At 41.8% G+C, this 14855-nt stretch overlaps 1 long non-coding RNA gene across 1 annotated transcript in view; it reads left to right on the top strand.

Moving 5' to 3' along the window:
- Positions 1–1302: 1302 nt before the first annotated feature.
- Positions 1303–14855, top strand: part of LOC133389952 (uncharacterized) — a 34835-nt gene continuing 21282 nt past the window's right edge. Inside the window, exons 1-2 of the long non-coding RNA XR_009764232.1 lie at positions 1303–1534; positions 4717–4812. This is a non-coding gene — a long non-coding RNA (uncharacterized LOC133389952). The remainder of the gene's footprint in view (positions 1535–4716; positions 4813–14855) is intronic.

Raw genomic sequence — 14855 nt, 5'->3', positions numbered from 1 at the left:
TGGCTTTGACAGCAAGATTATTATGGAATACTGATAATGGAAGATTGGATACTGAAATTACTGGACTTAACAAGACTACTGAAGATGGAAGATGGAAAATGGAACTAATAGGGATAATAGAACAATGGCTATTGAAATTACTGAACCTAACAGATTCTGATGTGATGGATTAATTGAAATGTTTATTTTGACTATGGTTATGACAATAAGATTATCATAATTAGTAATGAGATGGATTAATTGATATGCTTATCTGGAAAAAAAAAATTGATAGATATATTTCTTAAAGAATTGAAACCTCTCTTTGACTTTTTGTGGAAAGAATAAAGTAATGTTTATGAGATTTGATGATTAAGTAAGATAACTACTGGAGGAAAGTGATTTTATAATATGACTTAAGAGACAGGATTGTTATATATTATAGACTTATAACTGATTTGATCTTTGACAAATGGGAAGTCAATATTTTACTCTTTATTTTTTATTTTTCTTTTTTTTTCTTTTTTTTTTTTTTGTTTAACTATTTTTGATTTTGTTTTTTGTCTTTGAATGTTTTATGATTTCGTCTTGTATGTTTTATGAAAATCTGAATAAAAATTATTGAAAAAAAAAAAGAGAAGGAGCCGGCCGTTCGTGCCGCAGGGCGAACAGTAAATCTTCGTTCGGCGCACTCCCGTTGGTGACGTTCGGCCGGGCCCTTGCCCCGCCAGTCCACTTGCAAAGAGAGGTGGAATACCACAATCTACAATAATGCACTATTCTCGGGTCCCATCTGGGGTGCCAAATGATAAGGGATGTCCTTGAGAATAAGCATTACTAGATCAAGGTAGGTATAACAAAGTTTTATTGCTGCAGCAAGGCGCTAGGGAGTCAAGCTCAGCCAACAGCGCGCCAAAATGCAAAGAACAGAGAATACTTATACACTTTGCCTGGGCTCTGTCTCTGTATCCCATAATTTCAGTCACAAACTGTTACAAAAGAACATTGCCTTATAAGGCCAGGAATACAGCAAAACAACAAGTGCATACGTGTCAAGATGGCGTGACTGCAATGAAAGTAACATTTGGAAGGTACAACAGACTAAGGGGGTTATTTATCCTTATCAGAGGTGCTAGTAGGGACTCTGATAGAAAATAGCTGGAGTTAGTTGCAGATGCAGGGAGTGAACTTCAAACTGCCTCAGAGCCTTCTGTAAAAGGAGTGTTGGAGTGTTGGAAGAAGGGAAAGAGGTTGTACCAGAGGGGCTGGCTGGATTCCTTATCCAGCCAGGGATAGCTAGAGAGAAAATGCTGGAAGGTGGAACCTGGGTGCCTAAAGAGTTGTAGCCCTCATGTGAAGGAAGGAGCCATCCTGAATCCCTGAAGGTTAGTGCAGATAGGGAGGGAGGCCTCAGTCAGTGGGCTATTTTATCTCAATGTTTCCTTGCCTGGGAAGTCCTGGAAGGGAATTGCAAGAGGGTTTTTCCATTCTTCATGACTGCCCTGAAAACGGCTGAGTCAGAGCTGCTAGGAAAGGCACTGCCTTGCTTGAACAAGTAAGTGAAGGACTGCAGTTACTGTTTAGAGGAGAGCTCTTAAGGGGGATTGCTAGGGTGTTTAAAATGTGCTGTAACACCTGATGTCTAATAAAAGCTGCTGAGCTGAGGCTTTCCTGTGACACTGTCCATTTGTGTAAGGAGAGGAGGGCAGTAGAAATGGAAACAGATCCCTTTGATGATGCCCAACATAAATGTCTGAAGACTCAGAGCAGGACAGTAAAGAGGTGTCTTATTCACTGTAAACAGAAACAATTTTCTTGTATGACCAAGTCCCTGTTATGAAAAGTTTAATGTCTTCTGCTAAAGTGAAATTATAGCTTGTGTTGCAATTTCCACTCATCACATGATGAGGAAGAATGTTCCCTAATAGATCTCAAAGGGAGTGGGGGATGGAATTCTACACTTTGCCATGGCCCAGGCTACAATCCCATTACAGGGAATAGAAAAGGGGGGTAAACTAAATTGGCCATGTATATAAGGCTAGAAGAGTTACTAGCTTGTAAAAATTCCATGCAGTTACCAGTGTGAAATTCTTTGTTGCCTGTGGTGATCAGGAGAGTTGTAAAACATAAGGCTGAAATAAATTGTAGACCATCCTTGGGGTTATTTATGGAAACTTATTTCCTTGTACCTCCAGATCCTGTGAGATGTGCTGGAGACATTTGGAAGCAGAGCAGAACAAATAATATTCTGATCGTGCATTCTGATCTAGAACAGAGATTTATCTATTTATAAAAAAAATGTATACCACACATTTATAAAAAAATAAGTGGTTTGCAACAACTGTACAATAAAGAACACATCAAAATTATAGCAAATCACTGAATAACTATTACAGAGAATGTTTCTCTTAATTGCCTGCATAAAACTGGGAGCAAAGAAAAGTTTTCAGCAAATGTTTGAACGTTAATACAGAAGATGCCTGCTGAATCTCTTTTGAAAGAGCATTCTACAGGAGCGGGCCATTGTTATCAAATGAGCCTCAACAACTCAGGGGCAGCCAGCTGTGCTCCTACAGATGTTCTTGGTGATTGAGCTGGGATATTGGGGTTCAGGTGGTCCCTAAGGTACCCTAGACCTAAGTTATATGATACATTTTGATCACTTAAATAGTGTCACATCAACACTAAATATTATTATGATGGTAACTTTGTAATATACTAGACTGTATCCTTTATTCATATTGCCCAGAGCTGGAATCAGCCAATGACATTGTTGGGTATCTGCCATGGCCCACACTTATGCAGGCAGACCATTGGAAAACCCAAGACCATCTTGGATCTTCTGCTCCTCCTTGTCATTACTCTGTTTTGCTGGGGTTTGAGACCTGCAGGAAGGTACCTCTGTCAGTTCAGGCTCAAGGCGAGGCATATTAGAACCCTAGGCAGCTCCCAGGAGTCCCTCCTAGTTGAGCATGGGAAGATGTTGTCTCAGTAAAGGCTTAGATCAAGGGCTAGGAACCTCCAGGCTGGGGGCCTAATTAGGCCTGCTAGGCCTCTGAACATGGAGGCTCCATATAACAACAGCAGCCATCAGCAGAGGCTTTAACATCAATGCTAGATTGACAAAACTGTTTTCTTATGCTTTTGTATTGGAATGTTATGTTATTAATTTGATATGTTTTAATTGTTGATAGCTTGTTTTATGATGACTTTAAATGTGATGTTTAGGTAATCCATTGGAGTTATTATTGGATTGTTATGTCTTGAAATGATATGAAACTATTGTTATGTTTTTGAAGTGATTGCTATTGATGTAGTGATTTGCATTTTTGTGCTATTGTAAGCCACTTTGAGCATATTTATATAGAAATTCTCCATTTGGCCTGCAAGGCTGTTTCAGCCACGTCACAATCACCTGCCCTACACTTGACATTGGCTGTGCCTGCAAAACCCCTTGCACAGAGGTTCCCAAGCATCGACAGTCAACTGATTGTCAGTGCTTGGGAAGTGCTGCATACAGCTTTTGCCCACAGAATTGACAAAGATGGGTTATTGTGACATCAGGTGATTGATGGGGCAGCCCCAGCCACCTGTCAAAATTAGCCCATGGGGATATGTGGAGATAAAGATCCAGCTCCCTGGCCAGGTCCAGTTACCTGCGCCTTGCTTAGTGATCTGAAGCTGTAAAAAGGAGGGCTCCGCCTCCCTGGAAGAGCTATTTGCAGTAAAGGGCCTGTTGCCTATTCTGCATCCACATGATGGCAAAGCACAAGATAAGTTTTTTTAAGGGTGATTTGAAAATAAATATAAATGCAAAATAAATCCATTTATTTAATGAGAAATCTTTTAGAAACCCCACCTTGCTTTGAACAATTAAGTGGTCTAATGCTGGAGAAGTTATGCAGTATTATGTATACAAAGAAAGTGAATATCATTATTAAAGCCCAAATCTAAATTAGTGTTACTTATAGGAACGGGCAGTACAATCCAAACCTCCAATCTTCCATGCCTGAGATGGTTTGCACGGAGCACCCCATTGTGCCTACCAAATGCCAGTCAGACCCAAGCTATGTCTGTGATATGTCCACTGGTGCTAGACAGCAGATATCCCTGAAACAGGGCATTTTAGGAAGGAGCTGGCCCCGCTGTTGTCATTTGATGGCAACAGGCCCAATCTGGGCCTCTTTGCTGTGCTAGCCTGGGCACTGGTACAGCAAGGGGCCACCTTTATCCATCTCTCACCTTCTGTCCTGGCTGTTGCAAGCATTGTGGATGTGGTGGTGGCAGCCACGTTGCTCCAGCAAGTCGATCAAGGGTTTAGTTTTAGATATATTAGAGTAAGTTTTAGGAATATTACAATTCTGTGAATTGGCTAGTAGAACCTGAAAGTCAGGTACAAGGTATCATATGGCATTGAAATGTAGGGTATCGGGGAATAAAATATTTGATTTTGAGTGATCTCCAGTTCTAGAAAGCCCTTCTGTATAGCGATGGGTCAACCCCATCCAATGCATAACTGGACTATTTTCTCCCGAATAGCTTGCTTGAGCCTAATTATATTACAAGCAAACTAAGACCCTGTAGTACCCTAGTAATACCATCAAGAGCACAACAGGGTCTGATCCCTCCTCTAGCCCCTGATGAGACCCCAAACCTCTTAGCTACACAGCATCCTTCTTTCCACAGCCCTTCTCACATATCCATAAGCTTCATAACGTATTTTGCCTTCCCTCCCAGCTGCCCAGTACCTACTGGTTCTTGTCTGCCTGGTGTCAGAGTGGAGTGCAGAAGAGACCTCCTCCTGCTGTCACCATCAGCAAAGACAGCAGTCAGGTAACTAAAGGAATCATAGATGGTAAGGAGGGAGATGGGAGATTAGATTGGAAGAAGGCAGATTAGGGCTTCTCCAGGTCAGTGTAAAACTGTATTTCCAACCCAGGAAATACAAGTTTCAGCAACATCAGTACCTTGGACCACTTCAGACCCAAGTGGTGGTATATTTGGATGTGGTCCAAATATCTCCAAAGTAGGGGCTTGTCTGAGGCATTTTGCAGTGGCCTACAATGTTATAAGAAAATGTGAAGCCCAGATACTAAGTGCAAAAATGCATGACCTTCTTCTTTTAAGTGCAGAGCATCAGCAGCTGCTTGCTAAGTGTCAATGGCTTTCTGCCCAAAATGACCTGGCAAGTGCTACATCTAATTATTCCTTAGGATAATCAATTTACAAATTAAAATATTTCACAAGTGCTTTCCAAATGCTTTCAGCATATTATTGTGGCTTGCTGATTATAGCTATAAGTCACATTCAGCCAGACCATTAACCACACTCAGGCACTTGGAGCATTATAGCAAATACTCGTACAGCACTATGAATATATATGGAAGAATAATGTTAAAGATCTTCTGTACAGGATACAGTGTCTCCTTTTATTATCCATACCTTTTAGCTTAAAAACGATGTCTCCATCACTGTGGAGTACTTAACAAGATCACACAGCGTATGAAAATGACAATTATTCCTAGAAAGAAGTGTCTGGTCATATAATTTCCATATGAAATAAGGGAGGGAAGGAAAAGCAGGGTGATGTAAAAAGGATCTTGCTATACTGAAAAATGACAAGCTGATAGCTGCTCTGGTCCATTCTTAAGCACAATCCATTACAGGAGGGTGGAAACCTCAAGTCCAGGAACTGAATGTGGCCCTCTAGGTCTCAACACAATACTCAGCATTCTTTCCAGGCCATGCACCCCTCTGAGTCCATGCCTGCTATCGCCATGACACACATTCCTTCTTTTGCCTGGCTGTAATGTGCCATAGAAATGTGATCATACCTCTTGCTTGCATGAGTGGAGAGGTAATGGTGGTAGGGAAAGGTATGTTTAGAAATATTAACTCTTGTATGGCTGGGATGTTGCCTAATGAAAAAAAGTAAGTCACACTCATCGCTCCAAACAACTTTGTCTCTGCCCCCCCCAAAGGTTGTCCTCAAAGGGAATGTGGCCCTTGGTCTGCAAAAAGGTTTGCTCCTATGCATTATGGGTAACCTAAATAATTAGCACTGGAAGAGATTGGGGGGAGCGTTTTTTCAAGTCCTTGGAATGACTTCAACTGCCCCACCAATTTCCTAATACTTTCTGAGTTAATCTGAATTGAGCTTGTGAGAGCTTTCACCCATCACTACATTTTAACCAAGTCACTGCTTGTGACACTGTGTTTATCAATGGTCCATGGAGTTAGGTTGCAAGGCTACTGATTTAAACATATTTATTATTTATTAAATTTATACCCTACCTTTCTTTTCATGATAGAAACCCAAGGCAGTTTACATGTGATTCCCAGGCGGTCTCCCATCCAGGGTTCAGCAGGGTGCTGGCTTCATATGCCTTCAGATCATAGCCTGGGTCCTCTTCATTTGTAGCAGATTCCATTGAAATCTATTGGCATTACCAAGCAGTGGCCCATGCCACACGTGCCATTGCTGAGTCTTGAGTGGGTAGTAGTAATTGCATGCATCTGCTGGCCACCACTGCTGAACACTGAGTGATGAAAAAGGATGGAGACTGACCAGTGCTTAGTGGTGGTGGCCAGGAACTTCAGCACGCACCATTGCATGGGTCCCTCCTGTCATTGCTTCCAAGAAAATGTATTTAGATCCAGGATGTCTCACCATTGTTTATAAATAAGTCATGCTCCAGATGGCTCTCAAATGTGTTGTTCCTTGCAGCTAATCACCGAGGAATTCAGCAGGGTTAGGCTTCTTTGAATTATACATCTGAGCTCTGAAGTGTGGTCATAAGAAGACAAAAAATGTAAAACATTCTAGTTGTAAAAGCAATGTGTGTGTGTGTTCTATTTCTATGGTGATATCAGAGTCTGCTGAAAATATTTGTATATGTCTGCTACAGTTCGGCAAGCAGCCTGATATGGCAGCTATTAGTACCCAGCAGAGAGCAGGCATGTGAGAATTTTGCTAAATAGGTTACATGTTTCACAAGTAGAATGATCAGCTGCTAAGCTCTGAGGCTGAGGTGAAAGTACTTTTGTTAGCAAGACCAGCAGAAAGGAAATGGAGCCCTGTATTATCATCCACCAAAGGCTTTAGTTGGCACATTTGCACTTAACCTACTAACTTAGGGAGCTGACATACTGAACTAGGCTGTTGGTCCATTTCATTATTGTCTAAACTGACTGGTAGTGGCTGTCCAGGGTTTCAGGCATTGAACCTGGGACCTTCTGCATACAAAGCAGATGTTCTGCCAGTGAGCTATGGCCCTTTCTCCCTTTCCCCATTTAGGTCTATCAAAATAAATGTGAATTGGCTGATCAGAGCTAGAACCTATCAGTTTCAGCACCTTGCAGCCCAACAGTGCAATTCTGTCCATGTTCTACTCAGAAGTCAATGGGGCTGAATCCCAGTTGTATTGGATTGCAGCCTGAATCTCATTTTTATTTACAAAGTGTTACATATGTATCATGTGTTCAGATAATTGGTCAATTGCCTGCTTTGGATAGGGTCGTACTCTGTCTGAAAAAGCAGGTTCATAGTCTGGGGGTACTCCTGGATGCATCCTTGTTGCTAGAGGCCCAAGTGACCTCAGTGGTTAGGAGTGCCTTTTACCAGCTTTGGCTGGTACAACAGCTGCAGCCATTTCTGGACCAGGATAGCCTGACCACTGTTGTCCATGCACTGGTAACCTTCAGGCTGGATTACTGTAATGCGCTGTATGTGGGGCTACCCTTGAGGTTGGTCCAGAAGCTGCAGCTGCTGCAAAATGCAGTGGTGGCAAGACTGCTCACTGGGGCAGGGTATCACCAACATGTCACCCTGTTACTGAAAGAATTGCAGTGGCTGCACATTAGCTACTGGGCCAAATTCAAGGTTCAGGTTTTGGTGTACAAAGCCCTATACGACTTGGGACCAGGGTACCTGCAGGATCATCTTACCCCTTATATATCCAGTCTATCACTGTGCTCAGCAGGTGCGGGCCTCCTGCAGATACCGAAAAAAGAGAGGGGATGTCCCCAGAATGTCAAGGAGGGAAGTTCCAAACTGTATAGATTTATTTGTTTATTTTCTTTAAAAGAGAAAAAAATTCTTCTTAAAATACCCAACGCGTTTCAGCCTTATAACTAGGCTTTCATCAGGGGATTTATGTTGTTGAAAAGCAGCCACTGAAGACTGGAATCGGGAGAAAAGGAATTCTGCTTAATCCTTTCTCTGTCAGCCACCTTTCCTCTCAAAATCATAGCACACAAGCTGCTGTAATATTTACATGGGAAAAGATACCAGGATGTGTTACTTCAAAAGATAAGGCCAATAAGGTTTCTTCATGGATAAGGTCAATCAACAGCAATTGACTGTGATGGCTAAATAGATACTAAATAGATACAGTATAAAACAATACAAAAATAATCATTAAAATGGCTAGCTAATCAAGGAAGTTTAACCAGCTGCATAGACTTGTCAGCATAAAAAGGTCTTCAAGAGATGACTGAAAGCCAATAGGGAAGATGCCTGCTGAATCTCTTCTGGAAGGGTATTCCACAGCATGGGACTGGCAACACTAGACTGCTACTTGAAGCTAGTCAGGCCTCTGTAACATGGGGTGCAGTAAACAGTGCTCTTCCGGACGATCTGTTCCATTGCACTATATAATGGAAAGCCAATGTGGTATTTTCCATATGTCGTTGGACTCTCAGCATCCTTGATCATGGTGATGCTGGCTGGCAATGATGGGAGTTGTTGTCTGTGACGCCCTTCCCTGGCTCTCCCTGTCAGGTTCCTACCTGCGCGTGGCTACTGCCTGTCACTAGGCACCACCAGGGACTCCACCAGTCCGGACTGTCCTTTTTTATTGTTTCTCTCCCCGCTCTAGCACAGATCTCAACAGATCCCCCTGCTAGGCAACCACCAGTCACGTCCTAATACTAGTATTCCCAGAGACTCTGAATACTGGTATTGTTATTCTCTTCACCGCTGCCACCATTTGTTACAGTTCCCCTTCAGCCTTGGTCATTACCTTACCCTCCCTTCTGGTCTGTGAAACCCCAGCCAAGGATCAGGCCTTTGGTAAACCAAATTAAGTATTTATTAAAGCTAACAAAGCTAACAAGATTAACAAGATTTCTTCTTAAGGCACATAAGCATATGGTTTTACTCAACACTAATCCGAACTCCACCCCCCTCCTTCTTCACTCTCTTCTGGCAAACAACTCTCTCAAACCCCGGCAAGCAACCCACTCTTTCTCTTCTCCCCCCAGATTCCACTCTCACTCTTCCTTTTATACGTTCAGCCATTTTAAACACTCAGCCAATCCTCTAGCATTCTACTGCCCATTCACTCTCCCTCCTCTTTCACTCCACTTACCATGTATCTTCTAAACAACCAACACTTACCATATATACATTAATATAGGAACATCACATTGTCCAACATCATCTGGAAAGCACCACACTGGCAACCTCTGCTCTGTATAGCAGTTCTGTTCAGCAGGTTTGTGAAAGCAGAGAATTTTTCAACTTGGATGTTTCAGTCATTTAGATAAAGGTTTCTAGTGATGATTTCTGATGTTTGTGGGATTTATAACGAGAAACTAATTTTGTTAGACAGTGAGATTTGTGGATAGGTTGTTGGATGAAGACTCTTGAATCCACATTTCTGGTAAGCCATGAACGTTCTGGATGGCTGAAGCGAGTCAGTATAACTCGCTACTTGTAGGAATATCTGAAACAATTTTATATGAGGACAGACTATTTATCCATCTAACTCTGTGGCTTTCTGCTCCAACTGGCAGCAGCTTTCCAGGGACTCAGGCAAAAGTATTTCCCATCACCTGCTGTTACCAGATTTTTTGATTAGAAAAGGCACATGAAAGAGCAACCAAAATGATCAATGGGCTGAAGCAATTCCTCCTATGAGGAAAGGTTAGAATTTGGAGGGCTTTTAGTTTGGGAGAAAGGCAAGTAAGGGAAAATATAATAGATGTGTATAAAATTATGTGTGTGGAAAAAGTGGGTTCAGAGAAATTTTCTCCCTACATGTTGGGGGTCAACCAATGAACCTGAATGGTGGGAGATTTAGAAAGAGATGAGAGGGAAGTACTTCATCTTTCCTTCTTCAGACAGTGCATATTAGACAATGGAATTTACTACCACAGGATGTAAAGATGGTTGCCAACTTGGATGGATTTGAAAGGGGATTAAACTAATTCATGGAGGACGTCAATCAATAAATACTAGTTATGATGGCTATTATATATCCAGTTGCAAGGGATCACAAGGGAAAGACTTCTCTTGCACGCATGTTCTGCTTGTAGGCCTCCCACAGGCATCTGACTGATTACTGAGAGAACAGATTGGAGGACTAGATAGTCATTTGGTCTGATCTAGCAGGGATGTTCTTACATTTGAGCAGCAGTACAGTGGTAAATTCAGACTTGCAGGGTCCCTCATGGTAGTAACACTATTCCCCCTCACAGCCGTGCCCCCTCGCTCACTCGCTTGCTTTTCCTTGTCATCTCCACACTCCTCAGTTCTTCCCATGTGCATCTTGTCCCACAACAACAGATGTCCCTAGGAACCAATCAGCATGAAAGGGGAGTGTGTTAGCTACTAAGAAGAGTACTCACCTCCTTTCACTCTGATTGGCTCCGATCAGTAGGAAAGGTCAAGAAAGCATTTTAGGGACTCTTCTCAGTGGCCAACACACTCCTCTTTTATGCTGATTGGCTCATAGGATGCTGGAGACATAGGGACCCTGCTGAGACCCTGCTCCCAAAAAACTAAAGGGTCTAAGACCCCCTGAGACACTGGGCCACTACACTCCTGCGTTTGAATGGAGAAGATGCTAAGAACTGAAACTGTGGGCATCTGCATTGCATGCCGAAGATTCATCACTGAACTACAGCCCAGCCCTATTTCTGAAACTGCAATGAGAGTCTTATCTTGTTTCAAGACATTTGTAAGAAAAGATTGGAAAGTTTCACAATTAAAAGATGCTATGTAATAATTATAGGTCTTTTTAAAAAAAAAACCCTAAAATGATGAACAAAACAGGAAACACAGAGGACATATATTAAGTTGTCAGGAGAGAGCATAATAATTAATAGTCAAGTGTTTTGTTTGTGTGCTGAATGTCGACATTCCTCACCATGTTTCTTTTGTACACACAACATTTGACTGCAGGCAAAAAACACAGATAAAGTCATTCAGTGCTAAAGTCAAAGGCACTTTCTCTCTCTCTCTCACCTTGTATGCTGATATTGTTTATTCATAGAAAGCATAAGACTCATACAGGCTCTGCTGTTCAATATGTAAGCTTCTGCAGCTCAGTGGCAAAATTCTGCATATTCTGATACCTTAAGAGATATGATTCAAAGGCCTCATAATGTTGGGGCTTGGAATGTTCATTTGCACACATCTTTGAGGCCCAAATTCTGTTTAGTCAAATGAAGGATAAAGAAAACTCAGAGATGGGCTAAGATTTATTGGGAGTTTAGGAAGAATAGTCTGACATTTTTAGTTGCTAGTAATGTGCTGAAATCTGTATTTCAGAATCAAAAGGTTTCTTCTGCAAAAGGCTTCCTTTTTTTTTTTTTTTGCCTTATACTCAGGGCACCTAAGAATTTATTTAGGATTTCAGTGGGTGTAGAGTTTTGAGCTTCTCTTTTTGTTATCAGGTAGCCATGGGTGATAGGTGTTTTCCCCCCAATAAGCATTAATCAAGAACTCTGCAGCCTCCCTGGCTTACCAGCCTTTCCTGAGCTGAAAAAAACCCCATGGGAGGAGTTTCCTTATGAAGACTTCCCTTGGTCTTTGAAAGTTGGGCACCCAGGAGGGCTGCAGAATGCAACCAGTGGTGAGATGATTTGTAGAATGAAAGAAAAGACACAAAGGTAAGGTAAACATGACCAAACTAATAACAACAAAAACCCTGCACCCCACATATGAGAATTTCATTGAATTTTTCTCTCCCTTTTGAAAACTTTACAGTCCAATTCTCTTTTCATTAATTGATGCAGAATAGAGATGGAAGGATCTGCCAATTTCACTTCTCTCATTTTTCCAATCTTAAATCCAGTTCTCCACATTTCTGCAGCAATTAATTAATTCTACAGTACACATTTTGCAAGCAATTTCTCCTAATATAATGCACAGAAAAAGAATTACTCCAACTTCCACATGTTCTTAATAATTACTTCTGAAAAGAACCTATGTGCCTACAAATGGTATTCATGGAGGCTTTCTTCAGAAGTCATTAGGAATGTGTGGAGCTTGGAGAAAGGACCAGCAGGTGCAATCCTGACCTCCTCTCTACATGTTAATTCTATGATATGCTGCCTAAACAGGACTAATGGACAGGGCTATGACAATTAAGGCTGGATGAACAATTTGCTTCCTCCTTAGGTCATTTGATTTCATAATATCAGTTCTGTGTGATACCATTAGATCTTCATGGAAGTCTCATTGGGTGGATGTGCTTAAAATTAATTGGTTCTGGTATCTTCAGCCTGATACCAGCTATCAGTTCACAGGTGTTAAAAATAGTCAGGCACTTTGTCTACTTAGCCTCCATACCTGCCTTCATAAGCAATTTTTTCACCAAAGTTCAGGGAAACAAGGAGGTTGAATTGTACATTGTGGACCTGTCATTTCCAAATTCTGTTGCAGTATCTTTGCAAAATTCATGATGCTTTCAATTAATACAGTTTCAAGCCATCATCCTCATATAAAAGTGCATTATATTAGGGGTGTTCATTGGCTCAGTGTATAATGCTGCATTTGAAAGCAACCATTGCATTTCCCTACTGACTAGGGAAATACCCTGAGCTCAAGCAGAGAGGTGGTAGAGAGATTGGGGAGGGGGGATCTTTCATTTTGACAGACAGATCTAGATATTAATCACACAATTGTTTTCCCACAATGATTTCGGAGAGGGATCTTGAAGTAAAAAAAAAATAGGTGTTTTTCACCTGGATCTATGTTCTGTTTTCCACCATTACGACTTGCCCTATGCAAGCCAGTGGGGAGATATCTCTCACCCAGGGAGAAGAGGTTGTATCCCCCAAAACCCATGGAGGGCAGAAGACCCCCCCACACTTATGCCCCTTGGGGCAACAGGGTAGTTGCTTGGACAGTGGCATTTCCTCACCCCAATCTTTCCTGGGGATTCATGACAGAAGAGGCTGCATCCCCAAATATCCATGGAGGATGCAGACCCCCACCCCCACCAATGGCCCTTGGGGTAACAGGGTACTTGCTGGATGTGTGTGATATTTTCCCCACCCTATTATTTCCTGGGAAACCATGTTCTTTTCCCTCACACCCTATGATTTCTACTGTGCCCACCCCACAATGGTAAAGTATGTCCTTGCCAGAGAACCACTGCAGCTATCATTCTGAAATTCTCCCGACTTTAACTTTGGTTAGATTGTTCCCATAGAATCCTGTCAGAACTTCCTTTCGAGAAATGTACATTTTGGATAGTTTTTTTTTTAAAGCAATGCAGGAGAAGAGCATGGAAATGGAAGGATATACATAAAATAAACATAGTAACAAAATGGGGCCAGTTCATTCAATATAGTTCTCATCCACATGTTCATCCCCCAACCTATTTTTAGCATGTGGTCATGCAGAGAAATGTGGTGTATTATATGAGCATATCCACAATTAATAGTAATTTCCATGATTGCCATAACAATTAACCCCAACCGGTCATGCAGAATCACTGTTGATTATACATATGACCCACTGATTCTCACATTGCATTTCTCTAGCAAATGTGTACTGAGAGTTGATTGGGGCTGCCTGGACAGAAAAAGAAAACACTGGGTGGATAAGCTTTCCCCTAGCACTAAATAGAGATATATGTCTACTTAGACATATACTGTATCTCTATTAGAGATATTTAGAGAGAGATAGAGATATAAATGTAGTGACCACAAAGTTTTCTGTTAACAACTCCTCCAACAGATGGTTATCTGAAAAATGCAGTGGTGGAATCATTAGGCAATTCTACATAGACTGATTCCTTCCCTCCCCATAATTATTTATTAAATATTTGGTCATGCATTTGTTTATATTTGCACATAGTGGTTGCCAATTTAAATAGGTGGTGGTTATTAATAGAAAGGGAACGTGGCATACCTTAATGCTTTCTATATGTTTCTGGATGTTTTCTATAGAAGCACTGAACCAACTCCCTGTCAAAGCAAAATGAAGTTGCCCTGCACACAGGCACAGAAGCGTTTCTGAGGTCAGATTTTTGTTTACGGTGTTGTGCAATACAAATTTCCTTGCATCCCTGAGCTGTGAGCTATTTTATCCAAACTCCTGCTGCCCATGTTAACACTTAGTGACCTTGAGGCAGAGGGCAGATGTGAGCTGGCTTGGCTTAATGTAACACCTGTTGTGGGGAGTCTTGCTGCTGAAGCCAAGAACAGTCCATACTTAGGTGGCAAGGCCCACACTCAGCACATTCTTCATTTTAGAGGGATTTCCTAAGGGGGAAATGCCATACTGGAAACCCTAGGCACTATCTGTCAGCCTCTCAAATGCCAAACATGAAGCTGTTCTTACACAGTCCCTGTAATCTGAGCTAAGAGGACATCCCTCCCTGGCTTCCCACCCCAGATTCATTATCTAAAATGGATCTTCTCTTCCTCAGTCAGGTCATGGCTTATTAGCCCCTCCTTCAGAAACAAGTCAGCCTGACTGTCTCACTTCTTTTGCAGTTTTGTTTCTCTTCAAATGTTGTGTAGAGTTCCACATTATGTGGAGAGCCTGTGTGCATTCAGCAGGATTGCCTTACACAGATTTTCCCCCAGATCAGTGGGGGGCAGAGCTGGCAGGGTAGAGACAGTGGCCATGGCTC

This window comes from Rhineura floridana, chromosome 8 (genome assembly GCF_030035675.1).
Source record: "Rhineura floridana isolate rRhiFlo1 chromosome 8, rRhiFlo1.hap2, whole genome shotgun sequence".
NCBI lineage: Eukaryota > Metazoa > Chordata > Lepidosauria > Squamata > Rhineuridae > Rhineura > Rhineura floridana.
This window is presented reverse-complemented; position numbering and strand designations above follow the sequence as displayed.